The sequence below is a fragment of the Pan troglodytes genome, chromosome 3 (genome assembly GCF_028858775.2).
Source record: "Pan troglodytes isolate AG18354 chromosome 3, NHGRI_mPanTro3-v2.0_pri, whole genome shotgun sequence".
Classification (NCBI taxonomy): Eukaryota; Metazoa; Chordata; class Mammalia; order Primates; family Hominidae; genus Pan; species Pan troglodytes.
Window position 1 is genome coordinate 166,404,247 of NC_072401.2, and position 16,616 is coordinate 166,420,862.

A 16,616-nucleotide genomic window follows, 5' to 3' on the forward strand; every position below is an offset into this window, starting at 1 on the left:
TCGCTCTGTGGCCCAGGCTGGAGTGCAGTGGTGCAATCTTGGCTCACTGCAAGCTCCGCCTCCCGGGTTCACGCCATTCTCCTGCCTCAGCCTCCCGAGTAACTGGGACTACAGGTGCCCGCCACCACACCCAGCTAATTTTTTTTGTATTTTTAGTAGAGACAGGGTTTCACCATGTTAGCCAGGATGGTCTCAATCTTCTGACCTCGTGATCCACCCGTCTCGGCCTCCCAAAGTGCTGGGATTACAGGCGTGAGCCACCACACCCAGCCGAAACCACACTAAACTATTAATAGTGGTTACCTCTAAGGGGAAGAGTAGGGCTAGGGAAAGGTAGGAAGGAAGACTTTCTTTACATGTTTATATTATTGAAAAATTTTGCAATCAAACCCTTTAAGATTTCAAAAAAATTTTTCTTTTTCTTTTTTTTTTTTTTTTGAGACAGAGTCCCACTCTGTCACCCAGGCTGCAGTGCAGTGGTGCAGTCTAGGCTCACTGTAACCTCCACCTCCCAGACTCAAGTGATTCTCATACCTAAGCCTCCCAAGTAGCTAGGACTACAGGCATGTGCCACCACACTGGGCTAATTTTTGTATTTTTAGTAGGGACGGGGTTTTGCCATGTTGGCCAGGCTGGTCTTGAACTCCTGGCCTTAAGTGACCACCCACCTCGGCCTCCAAAAGTGTGGGATTACAGGTATGAGCCACTGTGCCTGGACTATGATTTCAAAAATTTACTATAACATATAGCCTTATAAATCACAGTTATAATTTTCTTACCATTGGGAAAGAATGGAGGGTAAAGCCTTGAAGACTAAGTGGGAGCTGGTCAGAACACCTATATGGCAGAGGTGTTCAAGTTTCACACGTAATGATGTAATCTGAATAGGAAAAACAGTGAAATGAGATATGAAGTTCTCACCATGGGATTTGGTATTAGTTCATCACATCAGTATGAAACCCCTCAAATCCCTTGCCATTCCAGCCACGGTTCATACTCTGCACTTCAAGAAATACGAGCTTCAACTATATCTGCAGGCTAGATAAACTTTGAGAATGCACAAGTTTAGATCAGGAAAAGCCCCAAAACAGAATCCTCATATTTAAGAGGTGAGCATAAAAAGAAAAGTTAGCGAAGGAGTCTAGGACACCACACCTGGTCTGAACTGAGAAGGACACTCTAAAGTTGCAGGAGAAAAGTTCAATGCAATTGCCATTGAAACCAAGGGAGAAAAAAAATTAGAAAGAGAAAGCACCAGTTAAGAAAGAAGAACTAGGCCAGGCGCCATGGCTCACACCTGAAATTCCAGCACTTTGGGAGGCTGAGGCAAGAAGTTTGCTTCAGCTCAAGAGTTGGAGACCAGCCTGGGCAACATAGTGAGCCCTCGTCTCTATTAAAATTTTAAAAAAGGCATAATCACAAGGATCTGCCTTCCAATTGGCTCCAAATCCCAAGCAATGACATAAAATAACAACTTTGTAAAAGGACTATCAGTAGAACCATAATTTTAAGAAATTCCTGAGAACAATTAGATTGACATCAAATGCATGGAGAAACAAAACCATGCCCCATGTGCACACTGAAGATGATTTAACAGATTTAACAAGGGTTAACAGATTAATCAAGGTCGAATAGGGATTATTTCCAGGAAGCAAGCATAATAGATGCCTCCCCCTTTTCTTATCTATATTATCTTAGTTCCATAATAAATAAGCAGCATTTTGTGATATTAAGCTATATTTTTAATTAAAGGAATGTATTCATTATCTGTTGCTGAGTATAAAATTACTCTAAAACAGAGTAGGTTAAAACAATACTTATTTATTATCTCATAATTTCTGTAGGGCAGGAATCTGGTCATGACTTCTCTGGGTCCCCTGGTTCATGGTCTCTCACAAGGCTGTAATCAAAGTGTGGGACCAGGGGTTGTGGTCTCATCTGCAGTCTCAACTAGGGAAGGAGGTGCTTCCTGGTCACTCAGTGGCTGTTGGCAGCATTCATCTCTTTGTAGGCTGCTGGACTGATGGTTTTAATTCTTTACTAGTTCTTTTCTAAAGGCAGCTCTCAGTTCCTTGCTTGGGGGCCCCTACAACATAACATCACGCTTTATCAAAGTGTGCAAGCCAAGAAGGCAACAGAGAGCATCTGCTAGCAAGAAAAAAGTACCAATATTTTATAACCTAATTATGGAAGTGACATTCCCTCAATGTTGCCATGAATAGCAGAGGCAGGAATCATTGGCAGCTATCATAGAGACTGCCTACCACAAGGAGTCCTTCTTGCCCAAATTATTACATTTAGATCCATCTGACTCTAAAACTATACCCAAGTGCTTCAGTTTACAGATGAGAAAACTGTGACTCAAGCAATTCCTTTACTCACCCAAGGTCAAGTCTAGAGTGAGAACCAAGATGTCCTCAGCTCCATTTTAATTTTCATTACCTATATTTCAGCTGCTTCTAAATCCAAGCACAGATCCTACATCCCAAGAGAAGGAGGGTTTGCCTGTGGACAACCCTCCTTCTGAAGATTCACCAACAGCATGAAGTCTCTATGTTACTGACATCGTATTGAATCACATAGTAGCTAAGTGACTGTTTAAGGTTTTAGAGTAGCTCCCTTACCTCCCCAAAAATGTACCTCCCAAGTAAAAATAATATTTCGTGCATCTTTATTTTCCTTTAAATCCTAGGAGCTTCCTACCCACAGGAAGAATTTAGTGAACAGTTTGCTGACTGACAAAAGTTTAAAACTTCAAGGAAGCATAAATGTTAGAGAAAGAAACATGGTATAGCTTGCTACTGAGGGTCATATAACATCCTCAAATTGTCAAATAAAAATTTCCTTAAGTAATTTTTATGGGATAATATGTGGTCAGTGAATTAATAAGAGCAAGGGTCAGCATTGCACACATAGTAAAGTTCAGTATGAGGAAATGTAAAGACCTAAACTAATTCCCACCTCTCAGTCTCTGGCCCTGGGCTAGTTAGCATTTCTACTCCTTGGGGCCTTCATTTGCATGAGGAGGGCCTCAGCTCAACTTTTAAGAGTGTCAAAGATATATAAATGACAGTGAAACATTTGGAATGTACAGACCAATGAAAATTTGTAGTAAACATTCAATGTTTGAGAAGAGAGTAATCACAATTATTTTTATTATTTTTCCAGTGCCCCAATCCACTCCCTTTTCCTCCATACAAAATAAAATCGATCTCTAAATAAACTGCAGAGGAGGAGGTTAAACTAATCATCCTTTTATAACAAACCTACTCCCTCTGTAACAGCACTAATCCATTCATGAGGACGGAGCCCTTATAACCTAATCACCTCTTAAAAGTCCCACCCTCCCCAACATTGCTGTGTTGGGACTCAAATTTCCAACATGTGAAATTTGGGAGATATATTAAACCATAGCACTTGGATATCTATGTGGATAAAACAGGTACTTGCAAACTTCTCAGTAAAAACAATAGCTGCACATTTTGTCCAAGGCATTATGAATTCCTCCACATTATAAATTTGCCTCCAAAAAGAAACGAGAAGGTAGGTTGTAGGAAGATAAGCCGTTTCATTTTTGTGACACTCTGGGAAAAAAAAAGAAAATATAATTATAGCTTCCTCAACATTCAAAGATGAAGAAAATGTTCTGGCATATATTTAGTAATTGGTAGACCTGCTGTCCTAAGCACTGGTACAGCAAGCAATACTAAAACAACAGCTTGTTGCTGTTAAGACAGGTGATTTTAACATATGGGCAGGTGAGGATAGCAGTACAGCAGTATGTAAGCAATTAATTCTAATGATACTACTGATGGAAAAGTCCAGAAACACATCAGCGATGTAACTGAAGTTTTTACAACATTTATACTTCTATTTAAAAGATAGATTTATTTCACATTTGTCTCTACAATCTTATCAAGGGAGACTGGGTTTTTATTCCAAGATGTGAACTAGTTCTTATATGCTTTGCAAGATTTGAACAGACAAAGTTCTGATTTCCTACATTAGTACGTTCATGATAAGCAAATTTGTGATTAGCTATTGGCAGCACAGACACCAGACACACCCTTCTTTACCTTGGGTTGACATTATGCTTTGATATATTTTTAATGGCTTGAATTCCTTATTTTTGGAAAGGCTTAAAGCAAAAGACTAGGAAAATACTATTAATGCCAGGCCTTTGTCCTCCCTCAGAAGATTTGTCTCTTTCCATTCAAATAAAGTAAAGAAGATTCTGGTTTCCCTCACCAACATCCTTGTAGGTGCCTGAAGAAGGGTAGACCCAAGGTGGGAGAGAGATTGTAATTTCTAGGAATTTCTTCTCATAAAAAAAAATGCATCAGGATTTAAATACTCCTTCCTCAACAAACACAGGTATCCAAGTGCTATGGTTTAATATATCTCCCAAAGTTCACATGTTGGAAATTTGATCCCCAACACAGCAATGTTTGGGGGTGGGACTTTTAAGAAATGATTAGGTTGTGAGGGTTCTGCCCTCATGAATGGATTAGTGCTGTTATGGAGGAAGTGGGTTTGTTATAAAAGGGTGAGTTCAACCTCCTCCTCTGCTCACTCTCTCTCTCCTTCCCTCTCCCCTAGCCCCACGTTATGCCTTCCACCAGGTTATTAAGCAGCAGGAAGGCCCTCACAAGATGCTGACCCTGTAATTTTGGACTTCCTAGCCTCCAGAAATTGGGAGGAAATAATTGTATCTTCTTTATAAATTTCCCAGTCTCAGGTATTCTGTTACAGCAGCACAAAACAAAGACACCAAACACAATTTAGCTTACAAAAATTTTGCACTCAAATTGATGCCCTAGGGAAAAATCAGTCAAACTAACAGATGCTCAGTCATTTTAGTGATCTTTTAGAATATTGGAATTTAACAGCAGTTTATTGTCATCACCAATAACAACAAAAATGATGAGACTCAAGGTCTGGTCTTTAAGACAAAATTATTCCTACTACATTATCCATAATATGACAATTGCAAAAAAATAAATTGTCAAGACTAAGTAAGAAATGTTTTCTAATAAAGGTAGCTATTGTGTTAAATGAGATTAATAGGGGCTTTGAATTTTAGAAACATTGAATTAAGTAGCAGGTGATGAAAAATAATTATCCTAATTAAGCAGAAAAAAAAAATAAAAGCACACACAATGGTCTTCTTTACTCCTGAAATGCCCTGATGTGTAGCACTAAAATCCTCATGTGATTTCTATGCTATCTTCTGAAAAAGCAAGAACTCTGCTTAATTCTCTATATAACATCAAATAATAGTTTCTCCCTGATTAGTCTCTTCAATTTTGCAACCAAAGAAAGATATAAGTGAAGATAAATTTCCCTAATGATAAGAAGTGGACATTTAAGAAGAAAGATTGAATAGAGGCACATCAATTTCAGAGAAATCAAATATGTGGGCTTGGGAATGGGTCTCTAACTCATAAAATCTCCTCAAAAACACACATTGGGTTGCAGATTGACTGATGGTTCTGGCAGTTTTTGAGTCAGAGATTTGAGGCTATGGTGAGGGCTGGATGGCATACTTATACTCTAGATTGCCTAGAGTGAGGTCGATGAAGGATCATGTAGATGAGCTTTGCCCTACCTCTTATTTCATTCCCATCTGTGAAATAACTGAAACCCCTTCTGAGGACCTCAACAGAATCGGAATGTTAGAAAAAGTGCTTTTGGGTAGATTTCCAAGGTAAATAAAGATGTGTGACCATTAACTAGACATGGTATATATTTTATTCTGATATCTAACCTTTTATTGTAGTTAATACATGTTAAATAGCCTTAGAAACATTTTTTTCCTGAGAAGATAACTAAAATTTTCTAGGTGTTGTGCATCCCAGGTACTCGGTTAAGTGCTTTCACATTTGACGTGTTATCCAATTTAGTCTTCATAACCCTGTAGGGTGGGTGTTTCACTCTTATTTTACAGGTGGAAAACCCAAGTCTCAGAGAAGGGCAAAAAATAGAAGATTGATAATAATTTCTTAAGATAGACTATGAATAAGGCATGAGCAGATTATCACCAACATCTATAAAGGCAGTCATTTCAAACACAACTAAAAGATTTTTCATTTTTCACAAGATCATGACTAACAGAAAGTATCCTTTCTAAGTAGCAGGCTGTTCAGTTCAGAGTAAAGACTGTCACAGCTTTCAGCATCTACTGACGACAGTTCCCATGATTCAATTTCTTAGATCTCTCTGTACTTCTTAGAGGGTAAAGGCTCTATGCCCGGGCTAGACTGTCTGGATTTGAATCCTATCTGTACACTGGAGGTAAATCCTAGTGAAAGACTGGCTTAATTACCTAAGGAAAATTACTCAACATTGGAGTTTGTAGTAGGCCATTAAAAGGCAAACAGGATGATATCCACATTGCTAAGTTTAACTAGAGCCTGACATCATTCTGCAAAATGAAAAGTGAGCCATGTGCATACGGCTGCTCATAAAAGGACTCTCGGGGACAAGATAGACCATTGTCACAGCTTCTTCACCCAGGCAGCATACAGTGTCTCTCAGTGGCAGTCAGTGCTCTTCAGAACATTGGCTGAGTTTCCAGTATGGGCCAACCCTTAATGTGTGAAGTCTTGTGAAACCGACCTTGTGCGTTCTTCTATCTCTCAGCCAGGGGTCAGGGTAGAGGCAACACTGCTCTAGCATAAGTTTGTCTAGTCTCCTTCGGCTACTTCTATGGTATAAATTGTGTTTGCTTCCTACATTTTTCAGTCTTTCTCTTTTGAATCTCAAAACTCTGTTTTGGAAATCAAGAAAATGAAACACAGACTCTTTCTTCTTTTAGTTATTTTTTTTAAGAGACAGAGTCTCACTCTGTTGCCCAGGCTGGAGTGCAGTGGCATGTTCATAGCTCATTGTAGCCTCAACCTCCTGTGCTCCAGCAATCCTCCCATCTCAGCCCCCTGACTACCTGGGACTATAGGCACACACCACCATGCCTGGCTTTTTTTTTTTTTTTTAATTTTTGTAGGAACAAGGTCTCTCTATGTTGCCCAAACTGGGTCTCCAACTCCTGGCCTCAGGCAATCCTCCTACCTCAGCCTCCCAAAGTGCTAGGATTACAGGAACAAGCTACTGTGTCCACCCTTTTCTTTTAGTTGCCTTTATGACATTCCCACTTCTTTTTGGAGTAGCAGGGATGCGTCTGATAGCCTCGGGGAAAATAAATTGGGAAAAAGCAGGGCTCAACAAATAATGTCTCAAGATATCATCTCAGTTTGTAACTATATAAAATAGGCTGAAATGTAAGTTTCTGAGGCTAGAGTTAATTCTAATCTTATTTATATGGGCAAGAAAAATAAAAGTGTCAGATTCACTCAATTATATACATTTTGCTTGTAGCTGCTCCCTTGCAGTTCCCTTTTTTAAAAATCTCTCCCATCATTCGTACACTCATGCATTCCAAAAGTGCTCTGAAATGAAGGTTTTGGAATTTGCTCTGTGGTAGTAGAAACTCTAGCAATTGAAAGACAGTATCATATCCTTACCTCCACTCTGATCACAATACACACCACCACTGCCCAAAGTTTCTTCCATCTCCCACATCTGTATCAAATAATAGAAAATCTGCTTTATAAACCAAACACAGGCAAGTTCTAAATTCCAATAGACAAAATTATCTCAAATAATTAAATTCACATTATACATGTGAAGAGCGTTCATGTATATAACGGAGTGTTGGAAGTATGTCATAATGCATAAAATATTGTTCACTGCTGTTGGGAATTACTCTACTGCTTACAAGTCATCTTCCTATACAATATTTCGTTAAACACAATAGCTCAATATCTCATTCAAAAGAAGTATTCCAATGGAAAAAAAAATGTTGGTGGCTTGTACTTGTTAGGGAAAGCTGACCTTCTCTCTTATATTGAATGCTCACAAGAGCAAATACACCTGACCTTTCACCCAGTAAATAAGCCACATGCCCAGCTTGGGAAAGTTGGCTGTGGGAGGTTTGCAGAATAATGTAGCCAGTCCTTTACATGCAATCATGTCTCTAGGCATCCCTTTTATCTAGCCCAAATGTTCCCATTATTTCTGTGATGTCATTCATCCAACTGGGCACCTTAATTTTTTCAACAATTTTTCCTATTCAAGTTTCACCAGTGGAGCTGCTCCTATGGGTGACATAGCATGTGGCACACTGAACATCAAGACCTACCCATCCCATTTGCCAGCAGTGGCAGGAATGTCCGTCATACCTGCAAAAGCCAAGTAATCAACAAGTAATTCGGGAGGACCCGCAGTCATTTAGGCAGCGCCCACTTCCATAGGCTTCCATAAAGCAAGACTTGTGAAAACTTTCCTGGAGTCTTAAAAATCTAAATTATTTAAGCAAATAATACTAAAGTAGAAAAAAAAAAGCCTGTAAATCTTTTTGTCAGAATATGGTGTCAACATGGAATCAAGCTTCAGGTCAAGCTAATGATTCTTGCTGAACAATAATGATTGCTCAATAATGATTGTTCAACAATAATGGTTGAACTATTGTTCAGCTAATGATTGCTGAACAATAGTTTACAGCACAACTATGTGGCTGATATGCCAAGACTTACTGGAGTATAAAAACACCTCCATTATTTTCCCTGTGTTATTTTACCATCTCCAGTATCAACGAAGAAAATCACACCAAGTAAGAGATGCTGGATTACAGTATTTCTACAGACATCATCTTATTGAGCCCTGGAAGCCCCAATAACATGAGGTAGATGAGTAAAGTTTAACATATAGCACAGTTCGTGTACAGATCTTGGATAACAAATGGTGATAGGAATGGTAACTGATGAGGAAAAAGATGACGAGGATATAAAGCAAAATGATAGCAAAGGAAAACACAGCATTTCTGTTCCTCTTCACTAAACCAGCCCCACTACTTCCTTTAAAACTCACTTCAAGGATGGGCGCGGTGGCTCATGCTTGTAATCCCAGCGCTTTGGGAGGCGGAGGCAGGTGGATCACCTGAGGTCAGGAGTTTGAGACCAGCCTGCCCAACGTGGTGAAACCCCATCTCTACTAAACATACAAAAATTAGCCGAGCATGGTGGTGGGTGCCTGTAATCTCAGCTACTCAGGAGGCTGAGGCAGGAGAATTGCTGGAACCTGGGAGGCAGAGTTTGCGGTGAGCCAAGATCACACCATTGCACTCCAGCCCAGGCTGACAACAGCAAGACTCCATAAAAAAAAATTTAAAAACTCACCTCAAACAATATCCCTAAACCTAACCAACTTAGATTATCCTTTAATTGTTCATTGCCTCAGTATTCATGTATTCTATTTCTATTCCACCATTTGTACCAGCTATTTTACTTTATAATTTTTTGAAAATTAAATCAGATCTGCATATGTTGGTTTTCTGTCTCTTAGAACAGAAGCTGTGACTAATATTTTTAATGCAATCAATTAAACCTGGCTCAGAGCTCTGTACATCTTGGATGCTGCTTAGTTATTAAATTCAACTTTATAATTATATACACATGAGCACCTATTTAATGTGAATGACAACAGGCTGGAAAATGCAAAGATAAATAAGACATAATGCCTTACCTCACATTCCTGAAACTTAATATTTAGTAGATAAGAGTGACTTGCGAACAGTTAACAAGAATAGATGGTAGGATGCCGTCGTTGCTCATGTAATTAGCTAATCTATGCACTAATTCTAAAAACAACAACAACAACAAAAAGTTTGCTACGGTGATTACAAAAGAAGAGTAATTCATTTACACTTAAAAGAACAGGTAAAACTTTGAAGTGAACAAGGTGAAATGTTTTAGGAGGACAAAATGAGAGGAGAGAGCATCAGACCAAGCCTGAACAAACACATGAAATGCCAAGAGTGCAAATTTCCCTCAGGAAATATCAAGATATATAGCTGTGTACTATGCAAGTGCAGGAAAATGTAATACACGCCTGAAAGTTTAATTGGAGTCATCACAGGAGATGTTGGGGGTCATACTGAATAGTGGACTTTATTCTGTTGGCCACTATTCCCTAAACTATTTTCCAATAAATTCTAGTTTCAAGAGACTATTTTTTATTTAACAGTTGTGTGGTGAGAAATTTTGGGGAAATGGGCATACTATGCTCCCTTCTTGAGAACGTTTTATGCACGTTAGTACAGTAAAGTCTCTGAAAAGTCCAATGGTAGAGTAATGTATTTAACTCTCAATTTCTCAAGCTCTATGATTCCTGCAATTATTTTCTCCTTCTTTGATGACATCTTTAATGCCTTGTAGATTTGGTCTTCAGGAGAATATTGAGAAAGGAGATATGAAGAAACCCGTCAGGCAGGCTGTTAGGGTGATTCCTTGGTTGAATTTTTTCAAACAAAACAACAGCCTGAAAAATCAAGCTTCATGCACAGATAAGGGAACTTGCATAGGTGGGCTTGCCTAACACATGCCCACGGCTACACAGATAAGAAAGTCTACATGGGTAACCTGCTCAGACATGTCCGCAATGGAAAATTCTATCCCTTAACACATGTGCAGTAAGGGGAACAAAGGAATAATGGAGTAACACAAGCTAAGGGTCTGCATGTGCACTAGGAGGACAGAGTGGAGCTACACAGTTCGCAACTTATGCAAATGAGATGCCCAGCCCTCATTGGTTTTTTATAAAAGCCTTGCATTCAACCATAAAAATGGCAGTGACAACCCTCTTCCAGGTCCCCTCTCCACAGTAGAGAGCTTTCTTCGTTTACTTATTAAACTGTCGCTCCAACTTACCCTTTGTCTACAAGCTCCTTAATTCTCTTGGTCATAAGACAAAAAACTCTGGGTGAAATTCACCTCACAATGAGGGACTGCTACATTGTGGTGCGTTGGCAAGACTGTAACAATATGGCTTGTAATATGCGGCTCTGGGCAAAGAGGATCAATAATTTACCTGGATGTGAGTGACAGGGTCTGGCTCATGTTTAATAAATGTTTGTAGGTTGCCCATTGAAAAAAATAAAAGGAATTTTAAGCAATGTAGAATCATTAATGTGAGAGCCTTGAAACCAAGCCACCAACAAATCATTCCTGCAAGGGGAAAGTAGGATAAGTTAGTACCACTCAATTCTTTATTGTGATAAAATATACATAAGATAAAATTTGTCATTTTAACCATTTTTAAGAGTACAGTTTGGTAGCATTAAATAGGTTCACATTTTTGTGCAACTATTGCAAGAATCCATCTCCAGAACTCTTTCATTATTCCAATCTGAAACTCTGTACCCATTAAACACTAACTCTCCTTTCCTCTCTCCTCTCAGGAGCTGGCAGCCACCATTCTACTTTCTGTTTCTATGAATTTGACAGAATTCAAAATTGTAGGTACTTCATGTAAGTGGATTGATACAATGTTTGCACTTCTGTGTCTGCCTTATTTCACTTACCATAATACTTTCAGGACAAGTCAGTTTTAAAAGAAATTACTTAAGGTCCATGAAAGAAAATAAACAGCCACATATTATAACAGGCCCTAGTTAGAATTACTAGTAAAAAGCCAAATAATACAAATGTAAAGCACTAAATATAAAACACTGAGGGATATAAAGACATTAAGGCTTTCCTCAAGAAGGAAATACTCTCAAATAAAGGGCAGAAATGGAAAGAGCTGAAGATACATCTTCCCCTGGTATGTGATTCCTTGGGAGCTGGTGTCACAGCTTGTCATTTTCTGAAGACTAATCAATGTCAGGCAAGGCCTTCAAAAGGCTTTGCTTATGTTTAAACATCTAGAATATGTCAGACCTCACCAAAGCCATTGAAGCTACTGCAGAAGGTCCACCCTAAACAAGAACATAGACCGAGGATCATGCTTTCATTTGTTCCAAATGGCTACCTTTCAAATCACAAACAGCAAAATGTACCCTGACTAGCACTCAAATATCAAAGGCACAAACATGATTGTTTTGTTGTGTTGCAAAACTCTCGCAGGGAAAGGAACCAGAAAAAGTAAGTGTGCTTGTTGTAAAGAAGGAAAGCTGAGAAAAGAGGAAGCTATTAAGGTATATCTTTTTAAATATTCTCCATGTCTCCCAAAATCATATTATCAAACACAAATCACTTCCCACCTAGACCAATTGCAAGATTGCTCCTAGCTGGCCTCCTACCCTGATCCTAAGACCCTAATTCTCATCACCGAATTCTCCCACACCAAACCATTCTTCACAGGAGTTGCCAAATGATCTTCCCAACTAAAGCATCACCATGGTAATTGTCCTTCTCCAAAATCTCTAATCCTCTAATGGGTCCCCGTTGCCTACCAGTTAAGTTCAACATTCACAGTCCTCCGTCATTAAACCTTTTTTGAGAGACAGATCAAACAGCTGGGAATCAGTCATGCCTTCTCTGCTTCTGGAAAACTCCTCTTAGTGCACATCATAAGTTGCCATTTGTTGTAGATATTTTTATTTGTAGCCTCTTGAGAAGATAGCTGAGTTAAGGGAAAAGCTGTGGAGTCTGCATGCTGACATATTCTACTTCCTACCTGTGTGACCCAGGCCTAGTTGTTTAATTCTCTGTGCCTCAGTTTCCTCAGCAGAAAAATAAGAAAATAACAGTGTCTGTGTCACTGGATGCACATATGGATATGTGAGTTAATATGGATGAAGTGCTTAGAACAGTGTGGACTCTGAGCAGTGCCTAACCTTGTGCTGTCTAGCACAGTATCATACAATACAATATGGACTACTCAACAATGTCTCTGGATGAAAGAATCCATTGAAATTAAAAAATAATGTGGCCAAATGGAAAGGTTCTTGTGTTGAACACAGGAAATTCTATTAAAGTTGAAAATTTCCAAACTCTTTAGGGCTCTCATTGTTAATGATCAATTGTAGAAATAAAATTCTAATTGTCATTTTCTCACTTCTAATAATAAAATTCAGCCAAACGAAAGAAAAAAGAAAGAAAGAGATTGATGGGAAAGAAAGTTAAGTCATCAATAGATGTCTCTTTTGTTCATTCGCCTTCTTATGCAAACACCACCCTGCCTCTTTGCTAATCCTTCCATTACAGAATTTTGAACAACACTCCTCCAAAGATCAATCATTCTGCTTCCTTACCATAAAGTCTTATTATTTCATGAAGACACAATATCCCCCTCAAACTTTTCCAGCAAGAGTGGACACACACCAATGCATTAAACAACAAAAATAAAATAGATTCACATACATGTTGGTGCCGAAATATAGCCAAGCCATCACCTTCCTTTAGTCATTCCTGGCTTTTCTACTTGTTGCTGTTTACTTTTAGGTTTCCATTACGAATTTACACCAACCTCTTCCATCATGGTTTCTCTGTCCACTCACCTCGAGAACCCTCCCTCACCTTTTTGGATTTTATACTGGCTTTCTCCAACCCATTCCTTGCATTTTACTCTTAGGCCTTCATTAATATGTTCAAAACTACCATTTGAACTGGGAAATACAGAAAAGTGATCTGCAGTAAGAAAAGAAGAGTAAAACAGATTCACCGAGGGGACTTCCTGCATCTCCACAGCACTCTAGTTCCTGATTGCCCTCTGGAGACTATGAAGAGCCCCTGCTCTTAGAGTCCCAGGAGATCCTAGTGTCCTTCCCGTTTAATTCAAGTTGGTTCAAATTAAGTTTCTATTATAACAGAACAAATCGTTTTAGGTGTTTTTTTTAAAAACATTTGTCTAAAGTCAGAAAAAGTCACAGCGCTCATGTTAATGTGGTCTTCATTTAGGGCATGAAGTAAGTCTCTTACTGTCTCTGCCTCTTTTTTTACTTTAGCAAAATGAGAGACTACATTTAATTTCTTCCCAGAGCTATGGGGAGAACAACTAACCAATCAGCATGCAGTGTCTTGAAGAAGCATAGTGAGCATCCCCAACACGCTGTGGCACAGTATTCTCCTATGCACACTAATGAGTACTGTAACTAGAACGCCTCTCAGTAGCTCTTTAACCTAGGGGGACAACTCCCACTAGTACTGGATTCCAATTGGACTCTGTCTCCTCTAACTCTGTGGAAAGAATCCTAGAGGGTTCATGGATTATCTGAGCAACTCAAGCTAAAGACTTGGGTGATTGAACCTAGATTGGGATGTTGAGTGTTAGAGACCCAAGTAATTACATATCCACAGGCTCAACTAACTTGGCAATCATGGTGCCAGCTAGAGTAAACAGCCTATTTTATGTTCTTTCACCAGTCACTTTCTTCTCTCTTATGTTGTTGATGCATCTATTTTCTAATTTTGAACCATAAAGGCTTAATTCTTAATAAGCATATATTTATTTAGAAACATTTTACAGATGGCCTAATTCTTAAATCCCTTCACTTTCTCTTAAAGAGTAAGCTTTTGTAATATTTCCATCTTGACTGTCTGAAAATAAAATTGGGGTACACCACAACTAACGCTCCTTGCATGGTCTCTCTCCAAATTTGATTGAATGATAATCCAACCCCTTATAAAAATCCAAAGAATCACATACAAAAAAATGAGACTCCATTTGACTTCATAATCGACCAATCAAAATTAAGTTCCCTTTCTCTGATTTATCTTTCAAGGAGGATTTAGCAATCTTGGTAAAAGAGCCACAAACTTAGATTACAACTGATTTGAGAGTCTCCATGTAGCTCCCAAGTAACAAAAATATATGATCTTTGGATATTCACTCTAAAAGGAAAAAATACAATGTAAAAGAATTGGGAGCCATTTCCAGAAGTCAGCAGTCGCCTCAGCTGTCAGACCTGTGCTTGCTACAGGAAGTGGTAAACACAGTGTCTTGTGGTTCCTGGTGTTTGGACCTTGCCTGTAATAGTGGGAAAAGAAAATGTCATTGCCTAGCAATAACCGGGCTGCAGTCAGTGCTTCAATCTAGAGGTCAATTCCAATGACACTTGTTCATCCCACCCAAGTATTCCAGTCTTTGTGATGCATTAGAGGGTTGGTCTAACTGTAAGAGAAGCACAACTGATGTTTCTGATTCCTTATGCATTGCAGGCTGGACAACAGGCTGGACAACATTATTCACTAAACAGAATAGTGAGACGTCACCTGAGCCAGTCAAACCTGAAGTCAAGACTACAGAGAAGAAAGAACTATTTGAATCAAAACCCAAATTTCAGGAGCACATCATTCCAGCCTCTAACCCAGCAGAATCAATAAAAAGGCCAAGTCCAGGTAAACCAATGACAAATTTGGAACTAAAAAGTATCTGCCTGCCTAAAACAAGCATTTGATAAACTGTCATAAGGGAATGAATAAGATAAGAAAGAAGACAGTGAAGAAATCAAGATTGGGACCTCATGTGAAAATGGAGGGTGTTCAAAGACACCTCAGGGTGCACAGAATCTAGAGAAAGCCTGTGTCTATCATTCTGGAGCACCTCTTTTCCATGAGGAGATGAAACTCTGAAACTATTGAAGAAAATAAAAGAAACTTCAGATTTTAATATGTTCTTAGCCCAAGAGGGCTGTGCAAAAAGGATACACACGTAGACCATGGAAAAAAAATGCTGGGAACAAAGTTATTCCATGTAGACATGCCTGGCATCAGGCAAGAGGTCACAATTTCCATAGATGCTAAAAACTCACTTCCAGAACTTAGTTGAGTAGAAGCAAATAGTACGTTATTAAATGCGTACACTGCATTTGAATGTGGCTCATGCCTATGATCCCAGCACTTTGGGAGGCCAAGGCCGGTGGATCACTTGAGCCTAGGAGTTCAAGTCCAGCCTGGCCAACATGACGAAACCCATCTCTACCAAAATACAAAAGTTAGCCAGGTGTAGTGGTGCATGCCTGTAATCCCAGCTAATTGGGAGTCTGAGGCATGAGAATCACTTGAACCTGGGAAGCAGAGGTTGCAGTGACTGAGGTTGCACCACTGTACTCCAGCCTGGGCAACAGAGCAAGACTCTGTCTCAACAACAACATCAACAACAAAAGCAACACATTGTATTTGAAGAAGAGAAGAAATTTCATCAAAATGCAAAATTATGGATTGTGATTGTTGAAAAGTGAAGTTAGGTAGCTATGACTGCAATGCAGACAGAGAGCACAGTAAGAATAGCTGGTCCTATGCAATAGGCACACCTTGAATTGCCTGCAACCAAAAAGCAAGAAAAACAAACAGAAGATATAACAGATTGAGTGACTGAGCTATTGCCTATTTCAGAATTCTTAATAATGTGTGGCAAAGTGGTATCTTGCTGCTGTAATCTTTTGTTTTGTTCTGTTGTTGAATCTGGCATTTCAGGATCAACATCAGGTTCTTAAAAGCCAAAGTCAGTTCACCTTTTTGTGCCTCCCATCGTTCTTTTGAGTTACGTAAGATTGATTATTCATTTCTCCTCGCTGATAGAACCATAGTTGTGTCCTATACTTGGAGAAGCTGGAAAATAGCTCGCCAACATAATTGCAGTATTTCTTAGTATAATATTATGTTAGGCAGAAAAACATTAAGGAACATTTGTTTTTGTCACATCTCTATTATCTCATAATTAGTAAGGCAAGATGAAATGTCAATTTTTAATCCTTTTTTATGGATTTGTATTCCTATAATATATGAAAATCTTTGAGGAAGAGATGAAGCTCTGCATTATTTTTTCTATGTGGGAGG

At 39.0% G+C, this 16,616-nt stretch overlaps 1 pseudogene; it reads left to right on the forward strand.

The window, feature by feature from the left end:
* Positions 1–16,147, forward strand: part of LOC100613071 (cysteine and histidine-rich domain-containing protein 1-like) — a 32,967-nt pseudogene extending 16,820 nt beyond the window's left edge.
* Positions 16,148–16,616: the final 469 nt, after the last annotated feature.